This window comes from Mustela putorius, unplaced genomic scaffold, assembly GCF_011764305.1.
Source record: "Mustela putorius furo isolate JIRA1106 unplaced genomic scaffold, ASM1176430v1.1 tig00000813_pilon_pilon_pilon, whole genome shotgun sequence".
Taxonomy (NCBI): domain Eukaryota; kingdom Metazoa; phylum Chordata; class Mammalia; order Carnivora; family Mustelidae; genus Mustela; species Mustela putorius.
Genome location: NW_025421485.1, coordinates 2,438,944 through 2,464,523, shown reverse-complemented (window position 1 = coordinate 2,464,523; position 25,580 = coordinate 2,438,944).

Here is a 25,580-nt window from a genome sequence, read left to right as displayed (position 1 = left end):
TTTTGTCCAGAAGGCTCATAAGGTCCTTAAAACAATAGAAACCTGATTAACATCGAAAAGATCTCTCAACAACCTGCATGAGCACATTATTTTAGCCAATGTGATACATAGGGAGTATTGAATTCAACATATATCTGCTGAAAAAAATTAAACCGGGCTTGTTATTTAGTTAGAAAACAGAGGCTGTAATTTTCTACTCTAATTGTCAAGAACTCAACCAACTTTAAAGACAAAAGAAAGCACTTTAAGAGAAGATGTGTTTTAAAGGTAGCACAGCACGTGGTCCAACTAACAGAGATATAAACACATTTGAATGGGTTCAACTGAGCAACTTCCTTGGGGGAAATTCCAGCTTTCAGTTCTCCAGTGGTCTTCAAACACTTAGAGTTTAGAGGTCAGAGAAAAGAAAAAAAAAAAAAACTTAGCACTCAGACAAAGTCATCACAGTTGTCTTAGCAGCTGGAAGTCTGTGAACAAGAGCACTGACATTTACAAATCCTTTGATTGCTGGAGATGATTAGGTGACCCTGTTAGCCAGAGGAACTCTTCTTGTTTCCTCTTAGCAACTGAAAGCACAGCCTTGGGCTTTACATTCTCTATAGAGAAACACAAAGTGGGAGAGGTAGGGCACACACACACAGCTCTACTTTCCTCAGAAGAGGAATTTAAGTGGAAAAAAAATTAATTTGTTAAACCTCTCATCATTTTCTTTAAAAATGCCACAGCCAATAATTTCAGGACAGAAATTATGAAATAACATTCTACAAAGTTTGTATTTCTAAAGAGGTATAAAAGGCAGATTTTGTAGGTTCAGATTTTGTATGTATAACAGAAAGGAAGACAAACCCTAAATTAAGAAAATAATTCCTATAGTCTGACTTTGACAGTTAAATTTAAGAGACAGAGAACTCTGGCATTTTTTCCCGCTTATCTCCCCAGCAAAAGAGATAACTGGAGGCAAGAGAGATCTTACTATTCTCCGCTTTTCCTCTCTGAGAATTTCCTTCCTCTGTAGCAAAATTTATCCTTTCTTTTTTCTTCCCAACTTACTATCACTCCCTGGTTTATATAGCCTGTTTAAATTTGCATTCAGGAAAATATGGATCAGTCATTTAATCCTTGTTGTGACTCTAAACCAGACTTTTAACTACTCTTAGCAACAAATATTGGCCTTTTCATCTTTAATCTGAGTGTAGAGTAAAGAAGTCATTTGAATTCTGGGATCTGTGAAAAGATTGCTGGGAAAAGGTAAGGGAATATTGACGCATAGATATAACAATTCTAGCACGGTGTGTAACACATTACACACAAGTCCGGATCTGTCCATGGGAAAAGCAGGTCTAAGCTGATACCTTTACCAACAGCAGAAGCGTGGTCATGCTGCTGTGAAGAAAATGCAAATAAGAAATGTCAGCTCTACTTATTGGAAGACATGTACCAAAAGGTAGGCACAGAAGGCAATCACGTAGACATTCTTCATTAAGAAATTAACCCTGCTGACTTTGAATGTATCCATTGAAAACCAGAAATTAAATCAAAGCAACAAGTAGGATAGCAATTGCCTTCTCAGGTATCCTATTTGGCTTGAGACTCTGGCTCTTCCACTTGTAAATTCACGAGAAACATGTAAATTACTTAGCCTCACTCTGTGCAATAGTTACCTCCCTTGCAATAACTTGCAAGATCGTTAGGTGAATTAGATGTGATTACACATAAGCATGCCTGTCATATACTGTTTACAAATTCATACAATTTCTTCTCATTCCCTATTTTAATTGGGTTTATATTTTCAAATGAAGTAGATGAAGAAAGAAGTTTTACAAGACCTATTCCTCTAATACTAAGAAGCAATGCCCTGATAGTGTACCCTGGGTCATATGGGGAAGTCATACTTTAGTGTTTTAGTGAAAATGCCAAAGATTTCATTGACCTGTTTTATGTTACTGGAATTTAATTAAAACGTGTGTCTTGGATCAGAAAATAGCTAATTTTTTTCCTACCCATAAAATCTCTGAAACTATTAATTTTATTTTTAGTCAACTTTATCATAAAATCATATAGTTTCAAAACTGAAAGAGTGGTACGTGTATATTTATTCTTATGAGTTTTAACTATTTCATATAAATATATAACTGCCAAACTATAATTACTAGTACAGTTAAGACTATACTGAAAAAAAAATCAGAATGTATTATATTCCCACCACTTATAGAAGAGGTGGATATACATATTTGTAGTCCCTTCCTAATAAGAGTGTCTGGGTTTACTTTTAGAGTATAGCTTTGTGATTTGGAAAGGAACCTTGACAGGGTGTGTTAACCTCAGTCAGTTAAACATCTGACTTCAGGTCATGATCTCAGAGATCTCATGATCTCTGGGAATCAAGCCCCTGATTGGGCTCCATGCTCTGTGGAGAGTCTGCTTATCCCTCTAACTCCTCCTCTGATACAGCCCCTTACCCTCCTCCTGCTCTCTCTCTTTCTAAAATAGAAAACAAAAACAAAAACAAGGGACCCTGAATTTTGGAAGCCAATCAGTGGAATCTTCTTTTGCCCAAATGTTGTTTTTAGGGATAGACGGTAACCCAGTCCTATGCCAATGAACGCATGGGATTTTCATGCCCATAGTTATGGTTCAGATTAGACCAATTAATGTAAAGGTTTTATAGAGACAAGAAACCTGATAGTTCAGTCACTACTGGCAGTGGTATTGTAACCATGTACAGAGTCACACAACTAAAAAGTCCAGCCAACAGAACAGGGCACAGAATGTTAGGGAATTGCAGTTAATTCCTTTACCGAACATGCCTGAAGACCGCTTTGCCTCTAGGATTTCCATTTGCAATAACCTGATAAATTCACTTACTCCATAAGCCAGTTTGAGCCTGGTTTTCTGACACTTGCAATTGAAAGAATCCTTCACCCAGCTCAAATTTAATAACGCTTTCCTCAAATTTATTCTGAAACTACTTTTAGAACGTCTATTCTTTTTTCATAGTATTTTCACCGTTTTCAACAAGTTGAAGTCTCCACTTGTAAGCGTGCTTTTCAAAGCCATCAACAACCTGACTCTGGTTACTTCCACTATCTGCTCTTCTATGGGCACCTTCTGTGCCTCAGCAGAGCTGTTCTACCAACATCTCCGGCACAGAAAGCATGTGCAACAAGCAGGAGCTGAGTGGTACATCCAGATACCTATAGAGAGTAACCTAGAAGCTCATGTAATGTGCAGTGGAAGTATACATTAATTTGTCTTGTTTGGCAGTGCTTTTTATTTATGTATTAATTGCTTATGTATTTTACAATAAAAGCTTTAGATAAGAGAACTATAGCTTTCAATAGCAGTCATCAAATAAAATAAATATTTAATAAAATAATAAATATTTAATAAAAATAAAAATGGAATTTTTATTCTTCAAGAGAGCAGATAATGAATCTACATTCTACTGGAATTTAGCTTGCACAAAATACATAGTAAATGTATTTACTTCCACTGGAATTTAGCTTGCACAAAATACATAGTAAATGTATTTACTTCCACTGGAATTTAGCTTGCACAAAATACATAGTAAATGTATTTACTTCCACTGGAATTTAGCTTGCACAAAATACATTTACATTTACTATGTATTTTGTGCAAGCTAAATTCCAGTGGAAGTAAATTCCACTATGAATTTACTTTTCATAGTAGAGTTATAGTGTTTATTACTGATGATACAAAAACCATCAAACACAACCCTGCTGAAAAATCATCAGCATCTCCTCGAGAATTAGTAGACGCTTTAACAAGATGTCCTAAAAGATGTACATGTAGAGTTTTTTAACGTGTATAATTTCAGAAGATGCATTTACATTCTATTATAGTGGAACATACCTTTGCATTTAAATTAAAGGCATTTCTGAGCAAATTTTGTCCATTTTGGATTGTCCTAGGTAGAAATAAAGATTGTTATTTTGGGGTCTATTAGCAAAAGAGAGACTTCATAAACACCTAAATGATACTAGTGTCATTAGATACTTCAAATAAAATAAATAATTAATTCTAATAATCGTTTAATTTTTTTTTCAAAATCCTAGTAACTTTTAGAATTTTTTTCTTGAAAAGATTAAATAGTTGACTTTATTGTAAATGCTGTAAACTCAGTTAAAAAAGCTTACATACTTATTTTTGTATTGATATTATGAAAATAAATTTTAGTAAAGCGCAGTGTTGGGTTAAAAATGTGGCTCCTTTAAATTAAAAAAAAAAAACAAAACTATGGTATTTGTCATTTTCTGACTGATTTCTCTTAGCTTAATACTCTCTAGCCCCATCTGTGTCATTGCAAATGGCAAGATTTCATTCTTTTTTTGTGGTTGAGTTATATATATATATATATATATATATATATATATCTTTATTTTTTTGAAGATTTTATTTATTTATTTGACAGTGTGAGAGAGATCACAAGTAGGCAGAGAGACAGGTGGGGCGTTGGGGGATAAGCAGGTTCCCTGCTGAGCAGGGAGCCTAATGCAGGCCTAGATCCCAGGACTCTGGGATCATGACCTGAGCCTAAGGCAGAGGCTTAACCCACCGAGTTACCCAGGCACCCCCCCACATCTTCTTTATCCATTCATCAGTCAACGGACAGTTGGACTGCTTCCATTATTCTAAGTAAAGCTGCTATAAATACTGAGTTCGTATTTTTGTATCCTTTAGTACAATTGCTAGATCATAGAATAGTTCCATTTTTAACTTTCTGAGGAAACTTCATGCTGTTTTCCATAGTAGCTATACCACTTTGCACTCCCACCAGCAATGCGAGAGGGCTCCCTTTCTCCACATCCTCACCCACATCTAGAAACAGACTCCTTTGTTAAAAATTTACTTATTTATTTTAGAGAGAGTGAGATAGAGAGAGAGTATGTGAGGAAGGGGAGGGCAGGGGGAGAGAGAGAATCTTCAAGCCGACTTCCCTCTGAGTGCAGGCAATATGTGGGGTTCATGACCTTCAGATCACAGTCTGAGCCAAAGCCAGAGCTGGCTAATTAAACGAGCCACCCAGGCACCCCAAAACAGACTCTTTACTAAAGAGAACACACTGATAATTGCCAGAGGGGAGATGGGTGGGGGTCTGGGGGAAACAGACAGTCTGTGGGGATGAAGGAGAGCGCTTGTAGTGATGAGCACTGGGTGGTCTATGGAAGCGCTGAACCACTGTATTGTACACCTGAAACGAATATTACACTGGAATTTTTATTCTATGTAACTGGAATTTAAATAAAAACTTAAACATAAAACTCACGGAGCACAAATAGAATTAATTTCAGTGAGTCCAAAATGCTGACACATCTCAGCCATTTAAATTAAAATTCTGATGGTCCAGATTATGAAAAAAATAAGTCTTGTTATTTACAGAGTTACTGATAAAGCTGAGGTGGAACATTAAAAAGGAATCAGAATTTCAATTCTGTCCTCATCTTGGATGGAGTTTGCCCTTACACTATGCACAAATATGAACCGAACATAGCATAGGATATGAAGTTTTAAGACTTTGTTCGCAGGTAATAGGGAGAATGCTGGGGATGAAATAAAGTGGGGATCCCCGTGAGCAACCCAGCCTCCAGCCTTGGTGCACTTCTGGAATGCAGCATGGGAAGAGAACCACAGGCTGAACAAAGCCATCTCCCAGAGTTAAGGAGAAAGAGATTGGATTTTGCAGCGGGTGAGGTATTACATGGACTAGAAAACATGAGACGATGGAACTCTATAGGAAAGAACCCTAGAAATACAACTCAAGTTCCTTGATGCTGCTGTGAAATGCTAACTTGTTCAGTATTTCCAGAGCTGGGATTCCAGAGGGGGAATTTCAGAATTTCAGAAGGCCATGCAAAGAGGTACTGATGCACTGTAACAGCAGTTTTTAGACCTTGCATACTGCTGAGAAATATTTGATTCTGGAGTAACAAGAGTAAAGCGATCTCCTTCAACACCCAGGGCACCCAGCAGATTTCCCTTGGGGACTGTGCTTCAGCAATAGAACTAAATGAGCACAAGAATGGAGACCAATAAAAGCTTAAAAACAGCAACAGAATACCTACAAATAATGAACTGCTAAGCAGATCAAAGTATGGCAGAACTCAAAGAAAGAAAACAGAATCTACTCCTAAGCGATCAAAATTCACTATGGTAAGCCTTCAGTCAAAAGTTAGAAATACAGAGAAGCAAGAAGTTATGACCCAAAAGCAAGTGGAGGAAAATTAGACAGAAGAAGCAGGCTTACAATTAAAATTGGTGACAGAAATAACGGATAAGGATTTAAAAATAACTATCAAAAATATATTTACTGAGGGGTGCCTGGGTAGGTGAGTCGAGTAAGCGTCTGACTCTTGGTTTCAGCTCATGTCATGATCTCAGGGTTTTGAGATCGAGCCCCATGTTGGGCTCCACACTGGGCATGGAGTCTGTTTATGATTCTCTCTCTCTCTCTCCCTCTTCTTCTCTCCCCTTCCCATGCACATGAGTGCTCTCTCTCTCTCTCCCTCTCTTAAAAATCTATATGTATATATAGATTTATGTTTCAATAACATTAGCATCATAAATATACTCATATAAGCACATGTAGGCACATTCATGGGACATACACAGCCAATCAAATGGAACATCTGGAGTTGAAAAGTACAGTCACTAGAATGAAAAAATCTCCTGGACTGGTGTAAGCACTGATTGGACACTGCAGAAAACAACAACATAGAGTGAGCTTGATTTTTTGACGATACAAACTATGCAAACTTGAACACAGACATTAAAAACTGAAAATGAAATAGACATAGTGACATGTGGCACAGAATATGTCCACCATCTGCTGTTGGAATCCTACAAATGGTGGGGGCGGGGGCGGAGAAAGACTTTGGAATAAAGAATGACTGAAAAAGTTTCAAAGTTAATGGAAACACAAGAGAGCTAAAAATATAGTGTTTCTCGTACTATGAGATGCCGGGATTTTTCTCCATTCTGTTTTTGTTTTTGTTTTTGTTCATTTTTGTTTGGTTTCCTCCTGACATGTAAGGTCCCTCTCATCTGGCCTGGAAATTTGTCCCTTCAGATATTTTGAGTGTAGCTCTTTTTATCTTGCTTTCCTGGTCAGGTTAAAAATCTGGCAGATTCGGGGGGGGGGGGCAACTTGTTTGTGGCGTTTTGTCCGTTAAGCATCAAAAAACTAGAGGATTTCATTCTGTTTTCCAAACTGCCTTATTTTACCTGGCACCAGCATCTGGCAAAACACAGCAGGGGAGAAGAAAATGTGAGTTTCCTGGTCTTCAGGTTACAAGCCCCTGCAGCTTGAGGCAAGGCCCACAGTTGTCTATTTTCCTTAGCAGAACCCCTCTCTTATGGTCATGGAATCAGATCCTTGGCCTTCACCAGAACCAGAGGAAAGTTCTCCACGGGATGAAAATGGCCAACCACTTCAGCTCAGCAAGGGAGAGCTCTTCCCTTTCTAGAATTTTACGTCATCTAGCCTTCTTTGCAACCATGGCCATTCAATGTTTTTAACCAATTGCATGATGTAATTCATTCCTTTCTTTTTAACTTTTTTGCTCATCCTGTCTGTATTTATTGGATGCAATGACTTCCTAGTGTCTAGTATATCTCATTCAGAAACAACTGCTTATCCAGGCATTTTTATATTATACTCAAATATTGTTAATAGTTACTATAATCATTGTAAGTCCCCCCCCCCAAAAAAGAATCTGTAAATGCTATTTAAAAAGGCAAGGTGACTGCAATTAAATGGGAAAGACTTAAATGCCCAGAACAAGGTGAACTGCTGGGTAACAATATATGAATGATGCAGTCATTCGAATAAAGAAATCATTCAAATTACAAGATGGTTTTTTAAATAGTTGACCATGTTCTTTCTCTGTGTGTTCCCTACATCTGAATGGAGAGCTCTTCTTTCCTCTGGACTAATACTGTAAAGAGTGTCAAAGGGGTTGTTCCTCCTGCCCCACCCCCAATCTGAGGGCTTCATTAGTAGCAGATCCAAGGGGGTTTCTTGTAAGAAGAGGAACTCCATCCCAAAAGCTGACTGGACACACATTCTTCGGATAACTCATCATGAGCTTTCTCAGACATCCACTTTTCCACTAGCAATGAGAATTTCCTATTTACCTGTTTTTTTTTTTTTTTTTCCTGTTATGATTCCTCTGGGGCTGGATTATAACCCACCTGGCCACATCCTAGAAGTAGAAGATAAGAGTTTAGAAGTAATTCCACAGACAGATGAGAATGTTACTGAATATCCAATCACATCAAACGTTTTGGGTCTTTTTTTTTTTTTTTTTGGTATCACTTAATAGATTTTTAAACTAACTAGCTTTCTTTGTCAGTTGATCAGTTTATTTTAGGGACTACATAATTTTGTAAAAATTTAAGTGGAATGACATTTTAATACTTGAGAGTGTTTTTTGAATCGCGAGCATGTACGACTCTAAGAGTAAATTATTTCCATTTCGTTTCATAACTACATAACATAAAAATTGTATTTTACTTTTTATAACCAGTCCATTGTATCAAAAGTGGCAACTGGAGTATTTATGAACAGTTCAGAATTGGAAATATTTTAAACTGCAAAGAACATTTTTGTCATATTTATGGGAGGAAGTAAATGTGAATATAAATTGATGATTATCTAAATACATATCAGTGAGTTATTAAAAAAAGGATTTAGGCAATAGGATATGAATACCATTCCCTGAATCAATGCTTAAAACTGCAAGGAAATAACATTTAATGATACAAGCCTTCATTATTTGGGAAATTATTTTTCTTTAAACATTTTATTTTGTGATAATATTAGATATTAGGTGTTACATAATGTTATTTCCATATCCTAAACATCTTTTTAAAACTATAGAAAGCAAAGCAAGACATACATATCTTTATAAGAACCAGATATTAAAACATTTGCAAGATTTTGATAAGGTTGGCTCATTGAACATTTGTATTATCCACCTAATGTGTCACACATTGTCACAGTTTATGTGGGGAAATAAATGTGACAGTTTATTTTTTCCAAAGCCTCATGGTCTCTTAGGCAAAAACAAAACAAAACAAAACAAAAAAAAAACGAAAAAACCCAAGGGGCATGCAATTTTAAAAGCACATGAGAAATGATAATAATATCGAGGTATGTGTAAGACAAAAATACATTTATAATGTACGGGTTGGTTGAATTTCCTCTTAGTTAGAGGAGAGAAGACTCAAGTAAGAGAATACTTCATTGTGTCTTGCCACATATAAAAGACTTTTCTAGGCAAATAAGAAGCTAGCCTCTAGGTGTCAATTAGGACAAGGAGTCCGGTTTGAAGTAAGAAAAAGAATTCCTTTTTATGGGCCGGTAGGGCTAGGGCTAGGACTAGGGGTCAGGGGATGTGGAAGGACTAAGGATGGAGAAGTACTGAGTTAAGAGCCGAGAAGAGTGTTTTGGTCAGGGGCCCCCAAGGAAATTTAAGCACAGGTGCCTAAAAAGTGCCTCAGTGGACTCCCTGCCCATCAGATGGCTTCCAATGGCAGTAGGGTAGGTGAGGTAGGAATACAGATATGCCTGTGAATGTGCATAAGCAAGCCTGGGGAGAGAGTGAGTCCGTGTCTCAATGCAGACACAGCGGTGGTCTGGCTGTACACCCAGTCTGGTGAGGGAGGGCAGCTTTTCCTCCAGGAGTTCCACTGAGCAATAGCTTGCAATTGCGTATGATTGATCCTGAAAGATCACAGACTCAATATGAGCCAAGGGCTGGACTCCTCAAGGAGAGGAAGAAAAAGGGAAAGAATCATTTTTGAAAAACCAGTGTACTTTAGTGTGCCAACAACACTGGGTGTATGAGGGCAGTGTTTGGAGGGGTGGCCTCAGGTTATCACGCTAGGTAGGCTGACTGAGGCCAGGATGCGGAGGGTTTTTGTCCTTGTAAGGCATTAGGATTCTGGCCTTAGTGGATACATTGAAGGATTCCACCTTTTGAACCTGGAAAAATGTAGCCTGGTTGACTGGGTACATAGACTCGGACAATGTCTTTCCAAGAGGAGGGATAGATTACTTTATTGATTGACAGGTTAACAATACTGATTAAGAAACTGACTCTAAACCCACACTGAATGAATTAAACAAAATAGGAAAACTTTTTTGCATAGATCAGATGAACTAAATCTCACTTTTCAACTACTTATTTTGCCTTCTTGGGACACAACCTGGAAAGATACTATGGTACCATTTAAGTTTTGTCACCATTGCCAAGTATTTTAAAGATTTTATTTACTTATTTGAAAGAGAATGAGTGAGCGAAAGAGAGACAGAGAATGAGCAGCGGGAGGGAGAGGGAGAAGCAGACTCTCTGCTGAGCAGGGAGCCCAACATGGGGCTCCATCTCTGGGTCCTGGGATCATGACTTGAGCCAAAGGCAGATGCTTGACCCACTGAGCCACCCAGGTGCCCCACCATCATTAAATATTTTAATTACCTTGTGGAAACAAACATGTTACTCATTGAAGTAATTATTTTTCTTTTTCCTTTAAGGGATTGAATAGTTTAATGTAAAAACCCCTTTAACTATGCATGTCAAAAGTTTGATATATATTTATGTTACACAGTAGTCACAATCATCTTATAAGATAGTTATTAAAATCTTTCTTCACTTCACTGTTTGTTTTGTTGTGTTTTGATTTTTACAGATGAGGAAGCTAGCACTCAAAGAACCATGGCAACTGATCCAAAGAACACAACCAGTCAGTAGTATAAATTGAGCACCAAAGTCAGTATCTTTTAAACAGTCCTACGTTGCTGGTACAGAGACAGCTATTACCTGTAAACATTTTGACCTAAAAGCAGACATTTCTTATCTTTCTTTCCTATGCTGTGCGTGTCTCTGTGAAGTCTATTCATTCCTTTGGCTTTATCTACCTAGAATGGCACCACTGAAAACATCGTGGAGTTTAGATTATTTCTCTTCTGCCTCCTTTTGATGATTTCTGTATGGTATTGATAGTGATTACATAGTGGGAAGGGTGAAGCATAATCGGCACATAAAATAAATGTCTTTAAAAATCATGTTACTGGGGCGCCTGGGTGGCTCAGTGGGTTAAGGCTCTGCTTTCAGCTCAGGTCACGATCCCAGCATCCTGGGATCTAGCCCCGCATCGGATTCTCTGCTCAGCAGGGAGCCTACTTCCTCCTCTCTCTCACTGCCTGTGTCTCTGACTACTTGGGATCTCTGTCTATCAAATAAATAAATTTTTAAAAAATCTTAAAAAAATTCATGTTACTGATGAAAGAAAGATGGGAAATAGTGATGATGAGGAAAAGGACAAAGTTTCATAAAGCTCTCAGAGATACCCAGCTATAAGGTCAGTTTTAAGTCTTTCCATAATGACAAAAAAAAAAAAAAAAGATTTGTTGGTTAGTTGGTTTTAGTCCAGTTGTGTTTAGATGTCACTGATAAGCCAGTGGAATAGGATAATACTAATAACATAGGGCCATCTCCTAGCATATATCCATTACTATGTTTATTTTTGGCAAATTAGCATTTATTAAGTTCCCTTATATGTGTATAATCCTGGGCTGGATGATTTCACTTAGGTTTTCCTATTTCATCCTTGCATCAGTGTCATGAGATTACCATAACTTTATTGATTTTACATACAAGAGACCTGAATTCTGATTAAGTTATAAAACTCTTGAAGTCATATAGTAGGTGATAGATCTGCAATTAAAGTATGAGTTGTTTGATATGAAGACTAAGCCTTATTTCACTAGATTAGCCTCATGATCTTTTTTTTTTTTTTACTTTTTAAGTCATTACCGTCTTTTGTTGTCTCATGAGTACAACAAAAGTGTAAGTCAAAAGATATTCATCAACACAGTGATATGTTTCACTCTCAGTCATCTGTTGCAGGTTCAAGAGTTTCTATCACTCAGTTATGAGTTTAATAGAAACTGGTATGGCTACCATGGTTGCATTTGTTTTCTACCAAAGCATCTTATTTTCCTTAATATTTATACCACATGCCAAGCCAAAATCTAGCAGTCATTATAGACATCATTGTCTTCTATATTCAAGAAAACCTACATGACTGTCATGTCCATATTCTGAAAAGCCTTGAATTCTAGTCCTTGTCACCATGCTATTACTCTTCATCTAAAACATCCTAATAGCTTCTCTACCTATCTTTCCATCCCATGCTCAGTGCACCTTCCATACTGCTACGGAGAGATGAGTCTAAAGGGTAACAATATCATGGGAATCCCTTCTTGAAGTTTTCAAAGACTCGGTGCTATCTAAAGGATAAAGTCCAAAGACCTCAGCAAGGCACCCACTACAATGGGGCTCCTTTCTTGTCTTTTTTTGGTCCACCTTTGAATAAATACTGTTGTCATAAATCTCTCAACCCTTTTTACAACCCAAAATGCTATTTTCTCACTGATTTCTCTGATAAGCTCATATTTAAACTTCAACAAGAAAGTTGATCAGAGGAAATGTATCTCTTTAATTCCAAGTGTCTCAATCAGAGATACTCTCAATGTTATGCAGAAATATGAAACACATAAATAGAAATTACATGAAACCTGAGGTTTTTGAGTCACGCCAGATGTCCTACATCCAGACAACATACACAAAAACCTATGAAATTCATAGAGCTGAGATAAGAAAATATTAACATGAAAAAATTTACTTACTTTTGTTTTCTGTTATTTACTTTATCTGGAATTAATAACTTAAAAATATTATTTTATTACTAAAAATACAGATACTATATTGGAGAATATGATACAAAATATATAGGAAAAATACACAATTGAAGAAAAAGAGAAAACTGACACTTGCACTTAGCATATAGGATATGGTTTTATTATCTCCTGCAGATAATTCAATAGAGAAGCTTTAGAAATGTTATTCTGACCTATATCAATCAAGTCTTAGAAATCTTCAACATTTGCTCTTTAATTAGGGTTGATAATTGTTTCTCTATTCAAAAAAATAAATAATTAAAGAGGTTTAGTTGTAAAAACTGTATTTTATGAATGAACATGGATGAACCTGGAGGACATTATGAAACATGAAATAAGCCAGACACAGGAAAAGAAATAATGCACGATCTCATTTACATGTGGAATGTCAAATAGTCAGATTCATGGAAGCAGAGAATAGAATGGTGGATGCCAGGGGCAGAATGTAGGGAGACATGAGGAGATGTTGATCAAAGGATTCAAAATTTGAGTTATGAAAGATAAATGAGTTCAGAACATCTCCTGTACAGACTGATGATGATCGTTAGCAATACTGAATCATATACTTGAAATTTGTTAAAGGGATAGTTCTCAAATTAAATCTTCACACACACACACACACACACACACACACACACACAATCACAGTAGCTATGCAGAGGTGATGGATAGGTTAGTTTGTGGTGATCTTTTCACTATGTATACATATATCAAAATATCAAGCTGCACACCTTAAGTCTATAGTATTTTATATGTTAAATATATCTCAATAAAGTTGTTTCAAAGATGCAAATTCAGGAATTTAAAAACAAACAAAAAAGAAGGAATATATATTTTATGTTATTTTTTATTTATTTACTTTTTCAATGGACATTGGGGAGGGTAGGTGCTATGGTGAGAAAAAAATGAAAAAATAAAGAAATCAAAAAGAGAAAAAAAAGAACATATATTTTAAAACTCCATTGTTTATTGTTGTTGTTAAGTTGAGAAACCTAATTTAACCTAAGACATATCTAATATTTGGAATCTCAACCTTTTCTTCACAAAATTTAACTCTAATGAGAGGAGAAAAATTGAATGCACATCATATTTATGTGCATCAAATTTGTTACCTTATTACAAGTTAATAAACATTAATGACCACCTTAATGCTTACAAGTCCCACATCAGACTCTAAGAGTGGGATATGGTAATTACTTTAGTGTGTCTGCTCAGGAGCAATGTATAGTGCATCTCATTTATTAGGGTATGTGAGAATAAATTGAGACACATTTAATAACTGAAAACAAAAATAAAATGTTACTGAAAATGGTCTAAAATCATGGAAGTGGATGTTTAGTGGCTTTTCACAGAAAGAATCATAACATCCACATGTCTGTTCAATGGAAAAATCCTTGCCAAATCTGACCCCAATTAGAAGCGACTATTGCCTCTCACTGAAATTAGGAACATTCTCCTTCCTTCATCACAGCACAGACCGAAAACTCAGTGCATGGAATTAGAGAGCACATTCAGGGATGGGAAGGGCAGACAGAGACAGAAATAGACAGAAAGGCAGCCAGAGGCTGAGGTCCACATTGTTCAGTGCGACTGCCAGATTATGAAGGGTGACTGGCAACTAAACCTTCCTGACAAAGGAGTGTTGGGTGAAATTTGAGAAAATTCTCAAGTAGAAACTGACATTTTAGGCAAGGCAACACACAAACAACCACCCAGAGTTGATTTTCTAGGGAAGAAATCATATGGGCCATGCAAAAGGGCCAGTAGGCCATGGAGAAAAAAGAATCACTTGGGCGTGTCCCTGGGTCCATGCTGACCGGAGATCTTCACGGCTTTTCAGGTGACCCTAGAGTTTGTAGAGATTGTCATGTTTCAATACATTTGTGCATGTGTACATGGACAGAAGAATACACATCGCTGTATCATCCCCACTATATGGTATGGCTTTGTTGATTTCTAATGAAAATCCTTATTCTTTATAAAATCCTGAACAAGCATGTTAAACCAGACTATGGACAGATTTATCCCATTAGAGTCAAAGAACTGGGCAAGTAAGAGAATTCAGGTAAGTGGCACCTCTTAGCATGCTATCACTTTTTTTTTTTTTTAAGATTTTATTTATTTATTTATTTTAGAGAGAGAGTGAGAGAGCACAAGCAGGCGGGACACTGGGGAGCGAGAGGGAGAAGCAGACTTCCTGCTGAGCAGGGAGCCTGATGCAGGGCTCAATCCCAGGACCCTTGGATCACAATCTGAGCCGAAGGCAGATGCCCAACCTATCTGAACCACCCAGGTGCCCCTTAACATGCTCTCTTGACAATTTTTTTTCCTTCCTGTCTAAATGTGCTACACATTCTATTTTGGCTTTAAAAATGACTTTTCTCATGTTCTATTAGATATAATTCAGTTCAAAGAAATGCTCAGGCTCTTAAAATGTCTGTTCTCGGAGACATTCCTATTAATGTATTTTTAGCTGGTTTGTTTCATGCAAAGTTGTTCTATTTCTGGATTTTTCTCTTTGTGGCAGGACAGCTAACTGTCCTGTAAAGGCAGGATAAGTTGGAAGAGACATATGTGATGAGTTTATGAGACAGAAAAGTCTTTGTCATATCAGGCTTGAATGGAGCATCTTCAGTTTGTGTTCATGTGGCTTAACAGCAGCCGTTCCCTGCTTGAGACAATATATCGTTTATTTCTCGTTCATTTTTGGTGGCCAGTACTACTTAGGAAAGCTTCCTGAGAAATGATGGCCATTAATATAAATTTGAAGTCAGAGAAAAGATGAACTTTGAAAATTCTCCTGCTGTGCCAGCATGCTCTGACAGACCTCTGTGATTTAGCATCCCTCCTCGACAGGATGAATTATAATTAAATCACAGACATATGGAAGGCTAGTAACTGAATGTCATTTGAGCTGTCTACATAGGGAGGAGGAGGTATGAAAAGAAAGACATGGAAATGTGTTTCTAAAATCATTTCTGGGTTCAGAAGGCGAACCGATAGGACAGTGCTACAGGTAGATGCCGTATTATTTAAGAAACGTTGTTCTACAAGAGATTATCACCTCGCCATCCCTCTGCAGGTGACGATTTTGAGGGCAACTCAACTTACATAACCTCAACTACCTGATTCACCTGTTGAACTGAAAAGACCAACGGATGCTTCTGGAGCAGGCTCTTGACCTTACTCCGAGAACTGTCCATAATACAAAGACTCTGGATTTCAAGCTGAATGCAATCCTGTGATAAACTTTGCAGGTGGGGTGTCTGGGTGGCTTAGTTGGTTAAGTGTCTGCCTTAGACTCAGGTCATGATCTCAGTGCTCTATGCTCTATATACACACATTCTCTCTCTCTCACTCTTCCTCCCCCCTTTTCTCCAATAAAGAAATAAATAAAATATTTTTTTAAAAAAACCCAGAAACATTGGAGCTGGCTCCTTTAGGGTGGAGGTGATGGCATTCCACACCACATGTCATTCTAGGAAGAAAGAAATTGATTAATAAAAGGAATAATAGCAGCAAATTAGGGTACCCAAAGCTTCTCATATCTCTTCCTTCTTTTTTTCTCCTGCCATAAATGTGGGAGACGTATATTGTCCCATTTCCAAGCCTACCTTCTCTGTTTCTGATTAATGAATTGAAAGTGGAACCAATGGGGAATGGATTCCCCCCAAGTAAAAGAGAAAAACCTCATGGCTTTATTGACCATTTTATCCCTCCTCTGGCCTGCCATATGGAGCATGTGAGTACTGGCGTGGAACACCCATTCTCAATCATAAGGTACAAATATAAAGCCTACACAATCAAGGTGGTTGAATGGAGAGCAAACAAGCCTGCATTTGTAAGGACTTTATTGAGCTGTTGTCATGTCCAAGACTTCCTGTTTTATAAGACAAATAAATCCCTAAGTTATTTCCCATTAGGATACACGTAAGAAAAAAATTCCAGCCTTGACATTCATTTCAGAGCCGAGCATGATCCGAAAGCACCAAAACCACAATCAGGCCCTTTCTCCACTTATCATGTTCCCCGCCAACCCACCCACTCTCATTTTGGCATCTTTCCTTCCATTGAATTTGTCGGTATTTTTCATGCTTCGCAATCTTCATGTATGATATTTTTGGCCAGAGCCAAGACTGGTGATTACTACCCAATTTTTATGCTTCACATGAAGTTTCTCTTGTTCAAAGAAGTTTTGCATGCATCCTATTGTAAATGAAATTTTAATTGCACATTTATTTAGGTGATGATTTCCTTAGTGTCAGTCTTCCTTATTGGCTACAAGTTCCTAGTTTACATTTCTCTCTCACCAACAATTAGCACAGTGCCCGACACATACTAGACACACTCAGTAATTATTTGCAGAATTAGTGAGTGACTGAAACAAAACATAAATCAATTTTCTTTAGATATATGATTATGTGACTTCATGATGATGAGGTACAACTTCAGTAGAAAAGAGAGATCACCAGATGGAAAGTCCTTAACCAGTGAATATACTAATATTTCTGTACTTTAATTTTCTTGTTTCATCTCTCATTTGGGGCAATGCCTTTTCCCCCATCAATGGTCAATCTCTTCAATTGTTCCTTGAGATTCACACCTTCTCATGTTCTCAAGTATCTTACTCTGTCCGTTATTGTAACAATAGTAGCACTCTGAGTAACAAAATCAAGGAAGAAGGAAAAAATTATTCTCCTCCATTTCCCCCTTCTTTTTGCCAGAGTGTGGCAAAAATTTATTTAGAACACATGTTGTTCTGGACCACTGCTGTGACCTTCTTTGACTTTTTTGTTTTGTTTTGTTGTTTTTTAAAGATTTATTTATCGATTTGGGAGAGAGAGGGAGTGAGAGGGTGCATGTGTGAGTGGGACAGGGAGGGACAGAGGGTAAGAAACTCAAGCCAACTCCCTGCTGAACATGGAGCCTGGTGTGGGGCTCCACATGGGGATCCATCTCAGACCCTGAGATCATGACCTGAGCCAAACCCAAGAGTCTGATGCCCAACCAATTGAGCCACCCAGGTGCCCCTTGCTGGTCTTTTTATCTTCTTACATCAAAAGCTTCAACTGAAAAATTGAAAAATATCATCTGGTGAAGAATGCCCAGAATAATCTCTCATGAGTCTAAAATTTATTTTCCATATTTCTTCAATATTTGAACAATACCAAATGCTAAGATTATTATTTTGAGGAAATTGAGATTGTTGACAAGCTGCTACGGAGATGGAGAGTTACTCCTGTAATCCTTTAAAAAAATAAATAGATACATAAATAAATACAGTTTTCCCCATATCATTAAGTTGGAAATGCGGACTAGTGTTTTTTCTTAATTGTTGCCATCATCGTTACAGCTAACTTTAATTGAGCACTTTTTCTGTACCTTACACTATGTGAAGTACTGTACATTATATTCTTTGCTACTAATAGTTGTAATAACCCTGTGAGTTAGGTATTATATTTCCTGCAAGGAGTATATTACAAAAAGACTCAAAAAGTTTAATAACTTATCCAGGCTCACAGAGCTATTTCATGGTGACCTGGAGCTTGTGAACACAAGTTTGTGCTTATCTCAAAGCCGGGTTTCTAAACTATAGTTTATACTGCTGTTATACAGTACTAAATCTTCTAGTTTTATAAAAGAAATATTTAGTGTGATGTAATGCTTGAGGAGTAAGTGGTTATCAGAATTTGCCTTTTTCACAGAAAAATAAAATAAAATTATACTTTAGAGGTTTCTGCTACAACCAAAACTATTCAGTGTGTCAAATAAGTACATTGCTTTAGAAATTATTTCAAGCTTTTGAAATGGCTTCAGAGAATGGCATATAGAATGGTTCAATAGTATGTCATTCAGAAACAGAATTTATGTTCCATTAATTTGGGCACAACCACTTTAAATCCTTCTTGGAATCAAACGAGCTCTAAATAAATCATTATTTGATGTGTAGCCCCAAGAATATCACCAACAATAGTGTTAAGTAAAACTGATATGCAAAGAAAACTCCGTGTGTCCAAGCTCCCTAGTTTGCCATGAAGGATTTTGCCAACTTTAAGAGCATAGGGGCTATAAAACACATTACTACAGTTCCAACTCCTACATGTAATTTTAATATTTTCCATTAGGTTTTATTTTAAAATTATGAATGAGTTCCTCTAGGAAAGATGATCATGCTGTATCTTGAAATAATATTTTGTGATGCATAAATGTATAGAACCCACTTATTAAAATGTAAAAATTAATAATCTGTACAAATTACTGGTCATTAAATATTCTACTTAAATAGCCCCAAAATATTTTAAACAGATACTGAATTTTAAGCAAGGAAAGTAAGTGTGTTGAGAAGATCACTCATTTCCATCAGAACTGGTTGCCTGAAACATAGGCAAGAGGACAACTCTTCACCCTACTTTAGTACATATATAATTCGAGTTACATCTGCATAGGAAATAGGTTTTGTTCATTTAAGCTGATTCTGAACAGCTTTAGGGAGGTGTATTTTACACGTCATAACTCCCTCTATTTTATATCTTAAATCCAATGATTTTTAAGCCAGTCTTTAGAGTTCTCAATTACCTCAGCGTTGAATACAGATTAGATGGGTTCCTCCGATCTTTTGTAAACTGAATCCACAGGCAAAAGGTATTCAATAAGTCATGTAGTTACAAATTCAAAATAATTTATATAGGACATATTTATACATGAAGGTATTGAGATGAGTATAGGGATGCAAAGATGTAGTAATAAAAAATATAGTAGTTTACATTAATGGGTTCTTTTTATGTCTCTGGCACCATGCTAAGTGTTTTATATGTATTAATACTTTTGCTTCTCACAACAAGCCAAGATGGGTGTGTTTAATACTTCTACCTTATGTTTGAATAAACTGGCCATGGAACATTAGGAAAAATTACTTATATTTATCCAGTTAATGAGTGATGTAGTACAATATTATCACTACTTTCAATAAGCCGTCCCAGGAAAGGAATACTAGTAATAAAATATGTCTCTACTATCTATATCCTTCTGTAAGTAAATCCCAATTGTCCTGTACTTATTTTTTTCAAGGTCTCTTTCTTTATTTTTTTGTTTGTTTTAAAAGAGAGAAAGAGAAAGAGCATGAGTTGGGGGAGGGCAGAGAGAGAGAGAATCCTCAAGCTGACTCTGTTGAGCATGGAGCCCTATGCAGGGTTTGATCTCACAACCCTGGCATCATGACCTGAGCTGAAACCAGGAGTCAAATGCTCAACCAGCCAAGCCATCCAGGTGTCGCATCCTGCAGTTCTACACACAAAGAAAGAAAGACACAGAGAGAGGCTGTCTCTATATCTTCATTCTAACTTAATCTGCAAACTCCTACAAACATGCTCCTTCTCTATTGTTCTGCTGGGATCACTTCATTAAAGATATCAGGGTCTGTATGTTGTAAATGTACATTATGTGCATTTATAAATCTTTTCTCTAAAGGCATCTTCTCTTGGATTCCATAATACCATACTATGCTGGTGTTAGTTCTACCTCTCCTTCTCAGTCCCCTTGGTTCTAGACTTATCTTCTCAGCACCTTTCAAAGTTGTATGGCCTTAAGAATCTGTCTGTGGAAGCACATTATTTTCTCTTCCTAAACTCTCTCCCTGGATACTTTGCAATGCTTGAAGCACCATATTTACACCACTGACATTTACATTCCTGTCTGTACACGTGATGTATCTACCCTCCAAACTCATCTACTTGACATTTCTTTTTGAATGTGTAATATCCATCTCAATCTTAACATAACATGCCCTCCCCCAAACACAAACCTCTTTTTCTTTATTCTTCAAGTTTTCATATGTATTCTTCTGTGTTTCTGAACAATCATTCCATCTCTTGCTCACATCTCCCCAGTAGGAGAGTGAATTTTATGGTTGGTGAACTATTTTTTTCTTTCTTTCTTCCTTTCTTTCTTTCTTTCTTATCAATATATATTTACCAGGTGGTCAAAACCTTGCTCATCTCAAAAATGTTCCTTCAGACATTTTTTCAACAGTCCCCAGAGTACTCAAGTCCCTCAGAATTAACTACTACCAGGTATCATCAGGCCACGGTGTGCCTCTGATCCTGGTGAACTATGTTTGGTTTTCTTTCCACAATGGATCATATTCTCTTCTAGTTACCACCACTGTCAATGCCCATATGGACTTGGGGAAGGAAAGTCCAACCCAAATTTTGCTACTCAATCCAAATTTTAAAGTTGATCCATCCAAAATTACCCCCGTTACAACATAGACAAAGCTATATATGTTAAATTTTTTCTACTAAAATTTCAGAAAATGGAAAGACAGACCAGGGAATAGCATGCAAATACTGTCTAGACTCAACATAAAATTATTTGTATAGGCCAGCTCCTAAATCTCTAAACCACTGACTTAATTCATATGGTGTTATCTTCCCCTGCTCCCATGTGTAATTCTTTTTAAAATTAATGAATTAAAAATTAATTTAAGTGTCAGTTAATTAAAATGTATTTTGGTTTGTAGTATTTTGGCTAGAAGTAATATAAGTCAAATTTAAAATAACTTATATCTAAAAAGGAATCTCTCCAAGGTGTTTGAAGAAGTCCAGTGATAAAAATAAAGTCTAAGGAGTAAGTGGAAGCAGAAACCCTATACCCTCTGGTCTCTGGATTTCTGCTTCATACATATGCTTTGTTCTTTACTTTTATCTGAAGGTAGACTTTCTCCACTTCTTTGGCTCTGGTAGTGGAAGACAGAGCTGATAGAAACTATTGCATTTTACAGGACATAGCATCAGACACTTTTAGAGAGACTCATTTCCTTCCTCAGTTTCAGTTCCAAAATTCCAGAGGATCAAGACTGATGGTCTCAGAATTGGTTACATTCCCATGTATGAACCACTTGATCAGCAATATTTTACTTTGACCACAAATCAAGCAATTCTAAGTCATGACTTGACAATGTGTTAACATTCACAGTAACCATGTAAGTTTTGTGAGTGTGAGTGTATATATGGTGTGGTGTGTGTGTGTGTGTGTGTGTGTGTGTGCTTGCAAAGGCAGGTAGGGGTGAGAAGAAAAGTTTCATTTCCCAGAAAAATATCAAGAATAAGAAGGATTTTTCAGAAATTCTATGATTAATAGTCCTGGTATTGGAATAGTGGCAAGGCAAAATAATACCTATAACCAAGCCATTACATACCACCCTTAACTCAGATTTAACCTCTTTTTTTATTATGAGAAACCAACCAGAAAATATTACAGACATTCCTTTTATTCAGCACTATATAGCCCCAAGAACTTTAATCCACAGGATTTATTTACTTGAGTTCACTTAAAAAATGATTATTAGGTATTTGCTATATTATGTTGAGGCCTAAACTACAAAGACAATTAAGATACAGTCCTTAACATGAGCATCCAGCCTAGAAATGGAAGCAAGTACATAATTGATATTTCAATGCAGTGCACCAGGGAGGAATGCTCAAAGTGCAGTCAAGAAGCAAATAAAAGAGCTATCAAATCTGCATGGGTAGTTCAGTAATGATTTCCTAGACCAGAATGTGAGCTTACTCAGGTTTACTGATAAAAAAAGGCCAGAAAAAAAGTTCAAGAAATTGGACATTACAGGTAGAGGAAAACAATGTGCAAAGACACGGAGATATCAGGAAGTATGTAAATTTGGGCATTTATTCATACCAGTATTGATTTTTAAAAATGGTTTAACTTTCCATCAAAGTAATGTAGGAAGTTTAAAGAGTCAATTAGTTCTACAAGGCTGATTATGAAAACAACAGCAGATTCTAACCATTTAACTCTGTACAGAAACAAATGCTTCAGACTCTTTTAGCTGATCCCATTAGTGCTCACCTCCATATTGATAAACAACATGCATATACAAGTACTTATTGATTTTTCAGTATTAGCTTTTATCTATTATCTTTCTAGTGTAGAAGATGAGAATTTAACTTTCCATTAACACCTCCAAACTCTCATCCTCATCATTTTCTCTCTCAATCTCTCTCTCTCACACACACACTCACCCACTGTTTTTCTAGAATAGTTACAATTTTTGTTAGAAAAATATTGTATTCACCTTAGTGTATTAAACAATGTTTTGCTCACTATTTTCTCTCCAAATGTCATTAGTTTTCCCCTAAGAGCTTTTAGTAGTTTAGATACATACATACATATATATATATTAAATTTATATATATTATATATTTATGTTATTCATACTTATATTTATATATATTTGATTTTCAACATAAAAATGTACATATATATTTAATTTTCAAAAGACTACTATGAGGTAGTATTATGTCCACTTTATAGGTGAGGAAAGTAAGGCTAAGTAACTTGGTCAAAGTCCCATGGCTAGAAAATGATAGAGTGGTATTTGTACTGAAGGACTCTTATACCAATAGTTAGTTTCACATTTAATCATTATTTTATGATGATTCTCAGTTGTAATAGCTTTTGCTGATATTGATGTTACTAGCTTAGCTTCACCGGCTATGACACAGTTCCTCTAAATTATCCTCCTGTTGTGTAAATCCCTTCTCTATTCATTCAGGCCCATTATGTGTCCGATAATTTTTATCTTCTGACTGGAAACTTCTCAATGGCTTCAGTCAATATGGTAGTTCATAAGTTTTCTATGTTTGTTATATAGTCTTAATTTCCAATTATTCTTTCTTGTTTTCTCTGGGTCTTTACTCAAAACAACCTGTTCCTGTTTTATGGAAACTGCATTAATTTTTGTTTTTTCTCCTGATTAATCCTTCTTTCCAAAAAGTAGATTTTTTTCTTAGTGTGTTTTATATTATTCTCTTTTTTAAGATTGTATTTATTTATTTGAGCGAGAGTGAAAGCAAGAGAGCTCACAGAGGGAGAGGGAGAACACCAGACTCAATCCCAGTACCTTGGGATCATGACCTGAACCAAAGGCAGACACTTAACTAAGCCACCCCAGGCACCCCTGTTTTATGTTATTATTAGAGCCGGATGATCTGTGACTCTTTCATCATATTTAAGAGGGCTATCTGAAAGCTAGTTGGAAGTTCTAAGTGTATAGGAGGGATTTTTTTCTGTCTTTACTTACACATGATCTCCCTAAAGACTTCCTCGCAGAAACTGATGTCAATGCCTTATCTGGGGGTCATCTTCTGGCAAGACTCAAATTCTTTATGCGGCATATGACATTCACTTAATCACCTTGTTTCTGGAATGGTACCATCTTCCTCAACATGACACCTTTTAATTTTTTTTTCTCCAAAAGATAGTCTGTCTTCTGTCACAGTGATAGTGTGGGGAGGAATCTGTGATTTTTACTCCATCTTAAGACTCCAATCAGTTTTTTGAAATTCTAGTCCATTTTTATCCCTCTGTTTTCTGATGCAACTGATGCCAAAAATCTTGAACTTTTGGGGGATCCTGTGATGCCCCCAGAATTGCTGTGCAGCATGACTTCACACGACTTCTTCTCATGTTTAGAAGAAGGAAGTCTCTTCTTGACTCCACAACTACCTTGGAAAACAGTTTGGAAGTTTCTTATAAAATAAACATAATGCATCATTCTTATCAGACTTACCATAAAATTCAAGATTTCTACTTCCATGTATTCTGTTCTTCCAAGTAAACTAAAAAGTAAACTAAAAACTTACATTTATAGCAATTTTATTCATTAATCACCCCAAACTGGAAGCTATCAAGAATTATTTTAAGAGGTTAATAGACAAATTATGAAGCATCCATGAAATTCAGTGGTGGGAAGGTACTATCTACTGATTCACATATATGAATATCTGAAATGCATTTTCCTAACTGAAGGAAGACAGTTGCAGACACTATGTAGACACAGGCCTTGGAAACACTAATGTGTAAAGATGTCCAAGTTAGTTATATAGAGAGGACATAGGGAAGAGACTTGAGGCACCCTAGCCATAGTCCTGGCTTTGTTCATCCCATAGATAATGTACAAGCTTAATTCAGCTCCATGGGAAACTCCGGTGAGACCAGCAGAAGAACGACTGAATCTTGAAGAATAATTTTTCCTTTGTTTTAAGTCACTGAATTTTGAGTTCCCCCCAAACAGAAATAAATAACTGAATCACACTAAGGAAGATAATGCTTCAAATAGAAATCAGTCATATGTGTCAACCTTTCTTCTTCAGTCAAAAAGGCTGATTTTGAGATTTGTCTAATTGATTTACTAATTCAGCACTCATTAGTTTCTTAAAAAGAAAACTATTGGCAGGATGACAAATTATAAGAAATGAATTGTTGTCATCAATAACAATTCTCTAGAGGTATTATCGTGAAAAGATAAACGGAGGAAGTGGGCAACAGATGGAACATGAAATGGAATGAGACATTTTTCCTGAGATTATATAGCGCCATTACAGGACATTGCATACAATTACAAATATTACAATAAAAAGGAGGAGCTTGACAATGCAAGAGAGAGGAAGAATTATTCAATTGATACCTTTGGGAGAAAACGAGAAATAGATGATCTCCTGGAATATAGGTTGTGACTGGAGAATTGGCCCTTGGTTATGAGTGAATAATTCCTTAGTAGTGGGTGTAAGGAATCAGAATATATGGATGTGAGTTCAAGTGAGTAGGAAGGTGAGAAGTTCAGGATGCAGGGTCGGTCAGCTTCTTCCCCTGACAATGAAATGACAAGTTTCATTTGTCCTATGAAATAGGAGATAAGGTCATTAATAAAGAGTCAAGATGGTAAGCATCTGGAATTTTGAAGAAATGATATTGCAGATGAAAATGTTTGGTTTTGGTTTTGGTTTTTGAAAGTCAGAAG